The 14941-nt window shown below is 54.3% G+C and overlaps 1 protein-coding gene across 16 annotated transcripts in view; it reads right to left on the reverse strand.

Annotated features, from left to right (window-relative positions):
* HDAC4 (histone deacetylase 4) overlaps positions 1-14941 on the reverse strand; it is a 353093-nt gene that overhangs the window by 249924 nt on the left and 88228 nt on the right. Inside the window, exon 1 of one of the 16 annotated variants that reach the window (XM_055291153.2) lies at positions 5941-6178. The exons of the other annotated variants lie outside the window; for them this stretch is intronic. The gene's annotated coding sequence lies outside the window, so the exon portion shown is untranslated. Of the gene's footprint in view, positions 1-5940; positions 6179-14941 lie in introns of those variants that run through there. 16 annotated transcript variants of the gene reach the window in all.

Genomic DNA, 14941 nt, shown 5'->3' on the forward strand with positions numbered 1-14941 from the left:
CCAATAATTCTCCTCACCAAACGTTTGCTGACAGCAAGCTCAGGGAACAGCAGAGGCCCATCTGGGTATTCCGGAAGCAGCCAGACCTAGGATCAAATCCAGGCTTGAGAAAAGACTGGGCTGGTGCCCTGGACAGGCGGTGGCTTCTAGAAGCTGGGGGAGCCCCTGGGCATCACGGGGAGATGAGAGAAGATGTTTCCAGAACCTGACACACAGTAGGGATCCAGAATCACCAGAGCTCTTGCACCTCAGAGGGAAACAGGGTATCCTGAAGTTCAAGTGCATGCACACCGTGGATACTCTAGGGTCCCAGCAACACCAGCTATTACAATCACACTTTCACCGGGTGAATGCTGTGCACTCTACAGGGGCCTCCTCATCTAGTCACCATAGCCACTGGGAACGCAGGTGCCCCTGCAGCCTCATTCCACCCACATTCGGTGCACAGCACACACAGGATCAGCAGTGATAGGAACAGCCTGCCACTCTTTACAGAGCTGTGAGACTGTGGCTAAATCATTTATCCAGGACCCAACAATGTGGAAATCATGACACTCCACCTACAGGGGCTAGGCTAGAAAGGCATTTAATCAAACATATTAGAATGATTTTCATTTAATTATCTCTCTGAGACTTAACTGTGTCATATGATGAACAACACTATTTCCTCCAAAATGTACTGAATCCGGAAGCATCCCTTCATTGCCATAGCCTTTTTTTTTTTTGAGATTGAGTCTCACTCTGTTGCCCAGACTGGAGTGCAGTGGCGCAATCTCGGCTTACTGCAAGCTCTGCCTCCCAGGTTCACGCCATTCTCCTGCCTCAGCCTCCCGAGTAGCTGGGACTACAGGCGCCCGCCACCATGCCCGGCTAATTTTTTGTATTTTTAGTAGAGACGGGGTTTCATGTTAGCCAGGATGGTCTCGATCTCCTGACCTCGTGATCCGCCTGCCTCAGCCTCCCAAAGTGCTGGGATTACAGGCATAAGCTATCGTGCCCGGACTGTCATAGCCTACCTTATTCCAAATATCCAAAACCTGGAACTGGGGGCAGCCTGCCACCACAAATATCCTCTCAACGTCAACACATCCGCTGCCAACATCAGAGTGAAAATGCCTCATGATTGGTCCATCCTGTACAATAGGTTTATTTGTTTTGTTTTAAATGCCAAGTAGAGGTATTTCAGTACAGGGACAGAGCATGGTGCAATAACCAGGATGGAGGTGCCTAACAATCCCAATAAAATGCTGACATGGTCTAATCTCAAGTAGATGTTCTGATCCCCTTGCACAACCATGGCACCGGGGTGCTGAAACCAGAAGAGACAGGCACACGAGGCAGGGCGAGTGGTGTTTATCACAGCTGTACAACGGAAGGGCAGCGACACGTGCTTACTTGTATTAATGTTTAACAGGCTAAGGGCCAACATCTGCTTACTGGCTAAGTGATTTTCAATAGGATGCACGGAAACAAAAGCTAATTCCTTGAGTGAGAAGCGTCATGGGTAGAATCGTGGAGCAAGGTCCCACCCACCTGCACTGGTAGCCTCCCAGCAGCTCTCATAGACCCTGGACCCAGCACAGCCCAGCTGGGGCCCAGGGACTGGCACAGCTGTTCTGCTCTGCTCCTGGCATGTCACAGGGGAGGCACACACCAGACGAACCAAACCAGCAACAGAGCGGAGAGCCTGCAGGGACGCAGCTGGGCACCAGGCAGATGGGAGACGGGGAGTCCTGGGGCTCGGGAGACAGGGCAGACAGAGAAGGAAGAGGGGTCCCATCAGAGGACTCCCTGCCGTGCTCCATGAATTTCTCCTGAATTCCATCCATAAGTGCCTTTCAATCCACGCCACTGAGGGCATTTCTGCTCCTTGTGACTAAGTGAACTCCTCTAGCACAGTCAGCGCGTCCCTCTCTCTAACACAGAACTTCTCTTGCAGTCTCCTGAACAACCCTGGGAAGGAGCGTAAACTCAGCAACACACTGATGCTGGCCTAGGCCGTGCTCTGTGAACCTACTCCCGTTCCAGTACAAGCATTCCCTCTTTTTACCCCAAATGGGAAATTCAAACAGATTAAGCCTCATCCATTCAAATCACTGATAAAGGACGATGCTCAAACTCTCCGTCTAGAGCCTTCCTGAGACTGCACTGTAGGTAGCTACTGGCCACATGTGGTTACTTAAATTGAAATTTAATTTAATTTAATTTGAAATCCAGTTCCTCGGTCACACCATCCACGTGTTGATGTGGCCACTGACGAACTCAACAGCCAGACGTGACCAGTGGCTGCCCCGACGGGCACTGCCGCTATGGACCATTTCCACCATCGCGGAAAGTCCTGGAGTGGAGGACCAAGGAGGCCTCTTCTTTATAAAGCCCTCTTTGTATCCCAGTGTCTTTTCCTCTTTTTCCAAATGAGCAGGAAAAAAAAAAAAATTCCCAACTGAACTTGACTCTGCTCCACCCATGTGGATGAAGCCAGGCTGAACTTCCTGCAGAACAGGAATGAAGACACAGAAGTGGAAATAGCACACCTTTGTTTCCCGGAGAACCCCAGGAGCTATAAAAACACCCGATCTCCCCTCTCCGGTTCTTAGGGAATTTTTCCGACTGCTCTTTCCTTCTTTATCCTCTTCCATAATTGCACGCTGAGTGATGGGAGGGAGAAGTGAAAGAGAAGGGAAAGAAGCTCGTTTTCCTCATTCCGTACATCGTGTCCATGCAGTGCCAGGAAGGGCTGCACAGAGGAGCGTCTTCGGGGTCCATGTGGGACCCCTCCCTGGGGCAAGGGCCCTTGGCTCTGGGCTTCTCTTTTCCTGGGGCTGCCCGTCCACAAGGACAAGCCCTGCCCCGTCCTCTGGGCTCCAAGAGCACTGCCCATTCCTCCTGCTGCTGCTGCTCAGCCGGGTCCCTCAGCCCCGGCAGGGAGCAAGGCCTTCCTGTAGGAACCCCTTCAGGTCAAGCATAGCCAGTACCCCTCATCCCCTCATGGAGCCAGCCGGGCGCCACCCCCTTACTCAGCGGCGGGAGGCCCCTTCTGGAAGGGGGTATCTCCCTCTGCCCAGGCTCCGGTTCTAAAGTCTGTCTCCCATCCCAGGCATGACGAGGGGCGATGGTGGGGCTGTGGTGTGCCTGTGCAGTGCAGGAACTGCCCCTGCCGTGAACATTCCTCCTGCCTGCTGAGTCCTCGATCTGCTCTCAAAGTAACAGCTCAGGGCAAGAGCAGCAGCCCACAGCCAGTGATGCCAGGCAAGGCTCCCACACTGGCCTACATTTCTAAATTCTGCCGGTGCTTTCTTTTTTTTTTTCTCTCTCTTGAAACAGGGTCTCCCTCTGTCACCCAGGCTGGAGTGCAGCGGCATGACATGGCTCACTGCAGCCTCGACCTCCTAGCTCGAAGGATCCTCCCACCTCAGCTTCCTGAACAGCTGGGACTACAGACGCATACCACCATGCCCAGCTAATGTTTTTAATTTTTTTTGTAGAGAGGAGGTGTTCCTATGTTGTCCAGATTGGTCTCAAACTTCTGGCCTCAAGCAATCCTCCTGCCTCAGCCTCCCAAAGTGCTGGCATTACAAGTGAGAGCCACCGTAGGCCTATTTGTTTCTTTATGAAAAAAAGTAAGAGTAAATTGTGATCAAATACTACAATGCTACTGCGGTGTGATTCCTGAATGGTAAAAATCTCACCATGCTTTGTTTCTCCATCAGATGCCTTGCTCCTCACTACTGCCAAGGAGATTACACCTAAGACTGATGCTACAAGTCTTTTCTTTAAAAAAACAAAAAAACAAAACAACAACAAAAAAAACAGGCAGGGGGTGGGGGCTTCAGAGTCCTTTACTATGAGGTCAAGAATAATTCCTAGCCATGGAAAATAATCTCTAATGATGCTATAAACAGACAGCTCACCAAATCAATCAGAAAACATTCTTAGTATCATTCTCAGTCTGTCAAGAACAGAAAACCTAAGTCCTGCAGGCTTTACTGTGAAACGCTTAGAACTCTGTCCTGACTGGAGAACATGGCCCCTTGTGATGGACAGGCAGGCGGCGGCCAAAGCCCAGAACCCAGCATCAGCCAACGGAGGCGTCAAGCCGAAGTCTCGGTTGAGTTCATTTCAAAGTCAAGGGCAAGGCCACCCTGGCAGCAAATTCTTCTGGCTACTCAAATTCGAATATTGCAGAACTAGCACTAGAGTTGCCAAGCTAGAAAACAGGAGCAGAGAGAGGAGGCCCTTCCACAGGAATCCAGATTAGCAAAACCCCTTGCTCTCTTCATCAAAACTCAGATAAGTTAGCTGAAAACCTGGGGACGGAACAGCTTCCCCCAGGAAGGAGAATCCACATGGGGCCATGACCAAGCACTCCAAACACTGCTGCGGGCGCTGCCCCTCTTCCAGTGACATGGCGGGAGCAGCCCAGCCATCCAGTGACTTTTTGTGGACGTGGCCCAGCCCGTCAACCCTGGAGCCAGGACCCAGCCCAAGAGCGCAGCACCCTCCACTCTCCCTGGGCCTGAGCACGGCAGCAATGTTCTTCACGCAGAGCATTTCATGGGCGCACCCCTGCAGGAAGATCCATCGCTGCTCAAGGCAGTCATCTAAGAACCGCTCACTCTTGAGGAGGGCAGGTCATCTCACTCCTCCTCAAAACAGTCTCTCAAGTTAGGCTCTCACCCACAGGAGGGACTTGCTGGGCGTGCGGGGAATGGCATTGTGGTGACAGCCCCAAGCAGGGGGCCCCACGGGCTCAGGCCCGGAGTGCCTTGGCAGGGAGAGGAAAGGTGTGGGCACTGCCTGGGCACTCTGCATGCTGGGCTGGACGTCACCCCTGCCACCTCAGGAGTCCTCAAATGCCCCCGGGTGGGAGAGGTCATCACCTCTGCGTACTGAACAGAAGACCAGCTCAGAGTTCAGGGTGGGCCCCTGGATTCAAAGTGGCAACAGAGCCTCACTCCAGCCTCAGGGTGTGAGGCACCTGGCCCTGGCCTGTTCCCACCCCACACCCGGCTTCTCAGGCCTGGGGACAGGAGGGCACGGGGACAGGGCTAGGGGACAAGGTCCCTGGAAGCCCCGACAGCTTGACAATGTGAAGTAAGTTTCTCTTCCTTCTTATCTACGCTCCCGGATTGGCTTGTCCTCCTCTGATGCCTGGTTCCTCTGCCATCAAGACCCGCCGTCTGGTGTGAAGGGAAACGCCCCTCACCCTTCTGCAGTCGCCACCGAGCACCCGTGGCGTGGCCCCCAGAGTGTCCTGTGAGAGCGTCACAAGCACCCCACGAACAAGACCTGGCAGCGTGCTTCCGCGGTCTCCCCGCTGCTTTCTCGGGACAGCCTGTAGCTTGTTCTCCCTTTAAAATCCTCTCATCAATGTTACGTTGTCCACTTTCTTTTTTTTTCTTTCTTTTTTTTAACTCATAATTGAGGAAACCAACAGGTTGAGCTGTTGCCTCAAGTAAAAAATTCAAGTCAGCCCTGACGCTGCCCATGTTTTTTGTAAAAACTGCTCACTTGTAAACAACGTCGGGCGGCAACTGCAGGCCTCACCCCTCCCTCTTCACCAGCGGCGGCAACAGCTGCATCCCCTGTGCTCAACTGCAGGGCGCGGCGCTCGCCTATGCTCTCGTGAAGCCCCGTGCCAAGGGCTTCTCGGGGACCCTAGATACCCACCAGACCCCAGAGGCCTGCCCCGTGGCCCTGGGAACGCTTGGCACCAAGGTCCCACTTCCTGCCTCAGTCAAGTGCCTGCCTCCCAGGCCTCACCAGTCTTCATCTCAGCCCGCCGGGTCCTCTCAAGCCCCCCGTGTGCCCTCTGAGCCACAGCTTATAAAGCAGATAGGACCAGCTCTGCATCAGACCCCTGGGTGCAGGCCCAGCTCCCCCACCCATAGCAGTTGACCTCAGACCAGCTGCTTAACCTCTCTGAGTCAGCTTTCTTACCTATAAATGAGGATAAAAGCAGGATATTCACAAAGCCCAGAGCTAGAAGGCCTCAAGCAGTGTGAGCTCGGGGAAGGAGTCCACACAGGAGCGGTACCTGTTTACATGCTGGGAGGATTAAATGAGATAAGCCGTGTAAACACCAGGCACATAGAAAGCATGAAATGATACCAGGTGGTGGCATGGTGTTACTTTCATTATTAATAATTTGAAAAAGCAGATTAACAGCTCAGGCCCTGCTGAACTCAGAGCCCCCATGAGGATAGAGGCTATAACGTAACAGACATGAAAGGTCCTGAAAGCTCCACGTGCAAAGTAAGTTGCTTATGCCTGAGTAAACTTCTTGTTCTTCAAAGGATACGCTGTTTTTAAAAGGGACTGACTGGCGAAAAAACCACACACACAAGGCAGTGCCCCTTTGCCAGGTCCTGTAAACACTACCGTGTCCTGCCCTCGGCTCCTGGAGTCAGGAGCTCTCAACGAAGCTATGACCCTTGTGCCCGGTGTGCAGACTCCGAGGGTAACTGCTTGCTTCTGAATCTCCTTAATGGGGCTTAGGAATGACACGCTATGGACTCTGTCAAGCAGAAACAAGGCCCCCTTGGGGGCTTTCTAAAGTTAGTAAATACATGTATATATAATATATACACACATAGAGGAGAACGCGAATGACTGGGCACCCAGGATGTCTGTGGGGAGCCACATGGCCCAGCAGAGAACACACAGTGAGCATCACAGAGTCCAGACGTCCCCTCACCACGTCAATAGGACAGTTACGCACTTTCTTCCAGCCGGCCTGGGGCATGTCAAGAGGCAGGGCCTGTACTGCAGGCTCTGTGTTCTTAGCCTTTGCAGGGGACTGAGGTGCCCAATGCCACGTGGGTACACACAGGAGGCTCACCACGTTTCTTCAAATGCAGATGACAAAGCAGCTTGAGTAACACGAATACGGCCACAGTCATCTGAGGATCGCTGCTGTGTTTTCTAACTGCACGGCCATGACCAAGCAGGCAGTTTTCATCCAGGTTGGTAGTCAGGTTTCTGAAAGCGATGGCAGGCGCCTCGGGGCTGACACAGGGAGTCTGCTTGGCACACCTTCACCCTCGTTACATTTTCTGGACAATGGTAGGGAACATTCCCTACTCCTCTGGCCTGTCAGCTTGGCTGAGCCTGGTGCGAGTGGCTCACTGTGGGTCTGCGGCTCCATTACTGGGGAGTCTGGGTTATCTGTGAGGCCAACAGCGTCCTGCAGGCACGGACGGCCCCGGCTTCTGCCTCTTTCTTTGTGGAAGCCACTCTGTCAGGCCTGGGACGGAGGGGCAAGAGGCTTTCAAACTTTTCCTTATTTTTGTATATTTTTTAAAAAACTATTTCTTTTAATGCTGAAATAAGTTGTAAAAGTTTCTAGACTTGTAGGTAAATGAATAAGAACTGAGTGTGATTTTCAATCATGTTCACATTATTTGTGATGGTGTGGCTTAGTTTCATTTAATAACTGACTAAATTCTAGCCATCCCTAGACTGATGGCCACGACACTTGTATTTCAAGTTGAAATACACTTATTTAACACACATGCACACACAATTACACGTGCACACAGGAAGCTTTAGCAAGTACTCCTCTGACCCCATTCCCTAAACACGACTGGGAACGAGGCTGCTGCTGCCCACATGGGCCCTGAATCTGACAGCATTCAAAAAGAGGCCACGCAGGAACCACGATAAAGAGCTGTGTAGCCACCGGCCCTTCAGATGAATGCAGCGCCCTGGGCGAGTGCAGTGTCTGCGTCTCCCCACGCTGAAATGATTCCTAGTGTCCTAGACTGCCTGGCTACGCATGAGATACACTGTACTTAAGTAACTATTTCATCACTCAAGGTCCCAAAGAATGCTGCCCACCTCGGTCAGCCTTGCTTCTAGAAACCCAAGATTCTGAGTTTGGAGGGACCCCAGCTCTTCCCTGGGAAGTCATTTTCCTGAATAGATCTGACTTCCACTTATTTTCCTATCATTTCCCATCTTTTCATACATTTAGAAGGCAAAAAAAGTTCATCTCTCTAGCGATTCTGGGAGCTCCCTGGCCCATCCACGGGTGGGTGAGCTCCCACCCAGGTCCAGCAAGTGAGTGACTACAACAGAGGACACAGCCTTCCAGTGGACATGAGGACCTCAGAGGCCACCTGGCCGGGCCCCATCCACGGATGTGTCCCTGCCCAGGTGCCAGCCAGGACTGACTAATACCTGACCCAGGGCCAAGCTATCCTGTGTCCCACACTCGGCCCGTAGAGCCATCAAATCATCCAGGCCCTGACACACTCGTTTCATACCTTTCCCGGTCGTGATGCAAAATGTAAGCTGGAAAGGGTGCTCTTCACCTAAACAAGGTCAAATATAGGCACTACGTCAGGCGCCCCACGTACCCCCTATATGCCCCCACGCTGCCCAGGTGATGGCAGAACCCAGGTCCTTGGGCGCAGAGCATCCAGGGCCCAGGGCCCACAGGGTTTTACACGGTGATAATGGGTAGGGGGTGAATGCTAAGGGGTGAAGGCAGGACCCCACCCCAGCCAACAACCAGGAAACCCTGGCCTGGTTTCCCACACACCCCCGGGGAGCCAGACAGGATCGAGAGAACCTTCTGGAAAGAGCTTCAGGGATGCACGGGGGCATTCAGGAGTGTCCAAGGAGGGCCTGAGCCTCCTGTGTGCACCTCCCCAAGGGCGCCCTGCACCCTGGGCCCAGGGTGACCCAGAAGCAGCAGGAGCCGCAGGACCACAGGGGCCACCGGTAGCGTGAGTGATGCCATCCTTCCCACTCTCGCCCTCCGGCCTTCAGCACTCTGGTGAGCCCGGAGGCCCGAGTCTTCCGGATGGCCCATCTCAGGCCACACCCTCCAGCTGTGTGCCTGCCTTCCACCCTGGGTGCCCACGAGGGGTCTGGAAACCCTGACAGGGAGGGAGAAGAGAGCCCTGGGCACAAAGCCCAGGGCGTGAGGCAGGCTCCGTGCCCCAGTGGTCATCCTCAGATGAGTGGGGGCTGTGCTCAGGGCCCTCGGGGGACCATGGGCTACTTTTAGAAACAAGAGGGTGTTCTGTTTAGAAGCACAGCACTGAGGAGCCGGAGGCCCCGACACAAGAGCTGCTCCCCATGACGCCCAGAGGAGGCCACTGGGCCCCAGGAGAGAGGGGCTTGAAGGGTGGGTACCCCAAGCCATCAAAAAGACCAAGTGGCTACGAAAGGGACCCCCCTCCCATCACCAATCAGGGACCTGCCAGAGACACGAGGGCCCAGCGGTCACCGGCCTGTCTCTGCAGCTGCGTCCTCTCACCCAGATAAAGTGAGTGTCTCTGCTTCCTGGACCTCGCAGACTCACCAGGGACCCTCAACTTGGTCTAAGCAAACGCTGCTGGGATGATTTTCTTCAAGTTCTCTTTTAGAACAAGCAAAATGGAATGAGGATGTCGGAGTGTTTCATGCTTTCTTTCCAGAAGGGTTACCAGCCTGAAATGCCACCCCACAGCCACTGTGGATTTGGGGACTGTCACACACCTCTCCACACACCCCGAGCCACATCACGTTTTGCCACTATCTCAGAATTCCTGATCCCCACCTGAAAACGGAACACAAGGCCCGGCAGCAACAGCCAGGAAAGTGTCCCCATCCCCCCACAGTGAGCGGCCACACGGCCGCACAGCAACGAGCTGCAAGCAGCCAAGGATGGCCCATCCCACTCCCAACAGTGAGAGCCGGGCCCATCACACGCCCTCTCTGGGCCTTCTCACTCGCCCTCCCTGCACCCCATCACTCACCCTCCCTGGACCCCAGCTTCCTCATCTGTGAGATGGGGGTGGTCAGCGTGCAGGAAGCCCTCCATGATGATGAGCTATCAGCTTAGGGACAAGACAGCTAGAGACCCGGGGGGAGTCCACGGCCTTGGGGACGCGAGGGAGCCAGGGTCACTTTCTCCCTCATCAAGCTGGCACCCTGGTGACACGAGACAAGAGGATAACCTGCTTGGCACTCAGCAAGTCTTTCCTAATAAGAATTCCACACTTCCATGAGGCTGTAATCAACCTGGGAGTGAGGAGTTCCTTAGCTTCCTGTTTCCAGAGAGTCTTCTTAGCAAAGTGAGGAATCTGCAGATCTCTCTGAAAGACCAGCTACCAAAGGAAAATAACAATAATGAAGATACCATTGATGGAATACATAACCTCCATCCACAGCCAGAAACTGCTTCCGGAACTACACTTCGCACCTAGGTGAGCTCGTTTTTTTGTATTTCAAAAGCACAAAGATCTACGTTCACGATGTAGTTCCAGGCAGAGTGTGGTAACAGGCCTCCGGGTGTCCTCATGTCCAGCCCAGTGCAGGGGTTCAGCTGCTGCAGAAACTCTGAATCTGCTAACACAAAGTGCCGAGACTGCTGTCCGCCAGCGCCCTCACTCCCCCGGGGCCTGTACCTGTAGCAGGGGGCTCATGTTCCGAGTCCTCATTGCTCCTGGACCCAAGGGCAAGGCTGTCACGGGCGAAAGGTGGGTTCCCTTTCCTCTACACCCAAGCCCTTGAAAGTGCGCTGCAGGCCCCTGGAGGTGGCACAATGCTCCCAGCTCCCCCAGAGGCTGAGTTCAAACATTCTAAACGGATTCTTGATAACAAGCCGCCAGCTCACTGGAAGACACTGAGCAGTTACATAACAGCACAGAAAATCCCTTACAAGTTTCTTAAAAAAGAGTTAATCATACTGACTTGGTACTTTACCTTCAGCCCAGACTTTCGCTTAATCCCAGAAACTGCTCCAAAGGCGTTTTTCTGAGGGCGTTCGGCGCCGTAACTCAGGAGAAACCCAAGTCCTGCTCTCCCGGCGGCCTCGCCGGGGAAGAATTCAGCCGCTCCACCCTGACATCTGGTTTCTATTTCATATCCATGTTGTCACATTACATAACAAGCAGATGATACGAGAGATCACCACAGTGTTTCGGCTCGAGAGTCACAAAGAACGCCCAGAACACTGTTTATATTCGGGGCCATGAACGTTCACCAAACCAAATTTAGTGCAGAGGCTGCATCATTCCAGGCTGAAACCCAGCACTTACAGCAAATGCCCAAGGAAGCAAGAAGCGGGACCCCGCCTTCTCAGCCACCTCTCACTAACACTCAGCTCCACTCCTGCTTCCTTCCTCTCACTCCACATCCGAGTTAGAGGGAAATACAATTTATCTCTGGCCTGCATTTACTTCTCCTGCACCTGGCAGAAGGCTTTGGCCTTGCAGATGTGCAGGAGCCCCTGCCAGCGAGGGCCAGTGAGGGGCCCAGGGAGAAGATGGAGGTCAAGTCAAATGGCCCCCACCGTGGGCAGAGCTCCGGCAGCAAGCATCCTGGGAGCTGGGGGGTCTCAAGGGAGGCAATCCTCCCACACACCGTCCCCTTCTCCTTCACTCATCTGGGGAAGCTCTTAGGACTGGTGTTGACAAAACATTCCAACCACACACTCAGGCCATGGATGTGGCCATGCCAGCATGGAGGCCAGGAGCCCCTAGCAGAAGTGTGTTCTGGAAGCTGCCCCCTCCCATGCTGCTGCCTGGTCCCATGGGGCATGGAGGGAGGGTGGCCAGGGCGGCCCGAGCCAGCATCAGGCACAAGGCCCAAGGAGTTTCTCCAGAGAAGCCCGTCCTCTTCGGTCCAGGAAAAGTCAGATTCCACAGCAGGGTTAGCCGTCCAGTTAGGGAACCCACTAAGGGGCTCTGTGCGTGGAGGTGCTCAGAATCAAACCACTAAACCCCAGGACCCCCTTCTGGGGGAATGGTCCCTGGCAGTCATTCAGCCTTGGGGTGCACCGTCCTGCCCAAGTGCAGGTGAGAACACAAGGTGAGAATTGCCAAAGCCAACGTGATTAGTAGAAAAACCCACATGTCAGTGACTTGGGGGTTTGGTTTGCCCCAGATGTGGGTGGAAGCGCCAGGCATCCCTCAAGCCTGGTCCAGAGTTCCGCAGACAGCAGATACACAAACTCTGAGTGACAGCATTGGTGTTTAGCAGATTCTGGATTTTGCTCCCCCCCGAACTAAGTATAGAGAATGTTTTACAGCGTAGGTTCAACAGAAAATGGTCACAGTGTGTCTGTGAGAGAGTGTGATGTTCCCAGGTGGAAGGCTGGGGCCAAGGGAAGGCCCCTCCCATGAGCCCTGCCTCCATGAGTCTGCGTAGGGCAGGACTGCCAGGCAGAAAGAGCACAGCACAGGCACAAGGGCGGCCCCAGGCTGGCAGGGCCAAATGGCTTCAGGAGCTCCCTCCTCTGCCCCCCCAGGGAGTAAAGGCAATGATGCAAATATGAGAAGCAAACAGAGGCCCCAAAACACAGAAAGGGCCAGGACCCTGATGCCAACCAAGCAGACCCAAAACTGGGCCAGGGAGCACAGGGCAGGGTCGCTGAGTGCAGAGGGGCCTCACTCAATGTCCAACACTTCCCTCCAAAACAGACACGCTGGTGAGAGGCTTCAACCCTTCCACTGGCCTGACACCTGGATCTCTGCTGCCCTGTGCCAGGTTAGCCACGTCCGACACCACCACAGCCACTGGCCATTTAAGAAAACGAACCCTGATGTTAACCTGCTTGAGCCCTCATCCTAAGCCAGGGCAGTGCCACGATTCGAGAACTGCAAAGAGCGCCTTTTAAACATTCTGCTGAGATCTGCGCGGTCACAGTCTGACAGGCAGGTCTTCTTGGCTACCTGCGGTTTCATTCCAGCACTACCAGGCACCTAAAAGGCCTGTGAGCTCTTGTGGGGTCAAGCAGCATCAGCTCCACTTTACAACCCCTCAGAGTGAGATGTCAGCTCTGCAGCTCCAGGGCAGAGCCTTGAAGCCTTAGGGCCGGGGGGACGGCCTGGCCCCTTCCGAGCTCTCAGCAGCCTGAACTCCGCGTGTCCCCTGCCGTGTCACTGGCACACTGGTCTTGCATGGCACTGAGATGTGTGGCACAAGCAGGCACCAAGCCCGGAGACACCCGACGCGGACCGTTAGACTGGGTAGCATTTGTTAAGTGCCGAGCAAACAGTGGATGAAGTGTCCTCAGCCGGCGTCAGCTGTCCTGGTCCGCAGAACACATAACTCCTGGCACTTCTTTTCCAGCATCCGGGAAATGTAGAATCCAAGTGTTACACCATCCAGTTGAAGATGACAGATTTACGATATAAAACGGCACCCGCGACTGAGGACTTTGTAGGAATGGAGGCCGCTGTCATTATTTCATGGGTGAGGGGGAGAGGGACACTGTGACCCATGACAGGAAAGGACAGCTCAGCCCCTCCAAAATCACACAAAGGGGACTCCGCTTCTCACAGAACTTCAAGTTTCTGTTCTAAGCAAACACTACAACACATTTTAAACTACATTCTGACACGAAGCTCCCATGCTTTTTAATGGCAGGTGTTACAATGACCATGGAACAGTGATGGGGCGGTGCTTCCTCACGGTGACATGGCAGGGAGAAGTCTGGACCAGAGCCATCAGGGTCCTTGACCTAAGAGGCCTTGGGCAGCCCACGTGGCGGCTCTGAGCACTCTCCTGTGAAAGGAAGAGCTCAGAACGGGTTCCTCTAAAGGTTCCTTCCAGAGCAGGGGCTCTGTGGTTCCCCGGGGCCTTAGACTAACACGAGTAAGGGGAAACAGAGAAGAATGCCGACTAAAAGCCTTACCCAAAAATTGAAAGCCAAGAAAAATCACACCAGATCATCTCAGGTTAGACTTGAGGAACCTCGGCGCTGACATCACTGTCACCATCACAAAACACTGGACAAGAAGGTGCCACCTACCACACTGCAACCTGGAAGGAGGGGCGGGCGGGGGCACCCCTGGGCAGGGCAGGACACCAGGCCAGCCAGCCACCCACGCTGCAGAGGAAATGCAGCCCCTCCCAACTGAGAGACCCCCGGTACCATCAGCACAGCCTTGGTGCCAGGGCTCCTCGTGCCTGACAGGGAAGATGAGAAGGACACTGGGACCGCCAAGAGGCCTGCTGCCCACCCCCAACTGCACAGCGGTGGTGCTGCCAGCACCACCATCCACGGTGGCCCAGAAGCCCACATGCAGGGCACGCACGCACGGAGTTCCACATTAGGCCCTTTCTTCCTCAACTGTTGGAAAGAAGGCCGAAGCCAGATGACGGTGAAATTCATGAGGAAAATGGCCCCGACTGTCCTCCATTCTAAAGCAAACACTAAGAATGGGCTGCTGAGCTTCAGGAGAAGCCAAGTCACCTTCCCTCTATGCTTCCAATGAAACGAAAACATCCGAACTTGTCTTCATAAAAACGGAAAACTGCATCCGGAACAAGGTCCGTGGCGTTTCTGCCGGTGTGTCCCATGGATATGAAGTTGATCTTCCTATGGGTCCTCCAAGGCACACCCCTCAACTGCACCGCAGCATTGAGGGCGGAATGTGGTGGTGGCCCAGCTGCCACGGCACCGGCAGACTAGCCTGGTACGGAGAGGGGAGCCTGCTGACTGTGGGCAGGCCACGTTCCCCCAGTGTCTTCATCTGCAGAGGGAGACCTGGAGCCTCTCAAGACCGCTCCAGCTCTGCACTGTGGGGGCGGCCGGCCAGCAGGCAGGCAATGCTCTCAGGCCCCACGCTCCTCTCACTGGCTGCCGACGGGAGGCAGACGAGGTGTGAGGGGCAGCCTGCAGAGCAAGGAGTCAAGGTGGCCAGCCTGATGCAGGGTGTGCCCCCAGCCGGGGAGCTTCACTCAGGCTTGGGCTCTGTCCCATGCCTCCCTGAGGGCGTTCCAAGGTGGCGGAGGGGAAGCTGCGGCCCGTTATCCACCGCCCGGTCTCTCCCTCTCACCAGCACACAGATGTTCTCAGCGGCAGAGCCTGGCTTCTGCCTGAATTCATTTCATATTTTTAAATATGCTCTTAATGGAAAGCAACAAAAGTACTTGACAAAATGCGCTGATGTAAATGTCCCTGCAGCAGCCAGGGACTAATTTTAGAAGGGGCTTTGAG

The sequence above is a fragment of the Symphalangus syndactylus genome, chromosome 8 (genome assembly GCF_028878055.3).
Source record: "Symphalangus syndactylus isolate Jambi chromosome 8, NHGRI_mSymSyn1-v2.1_pri, whole genome shotgun sequence".
NCBI classification, from domain to species: Eukaryota; Metazoa; Chordata; class Mammalia; order Primates; family Hylobatidae; genus Symphalangus; species Symphalangus syndactylus.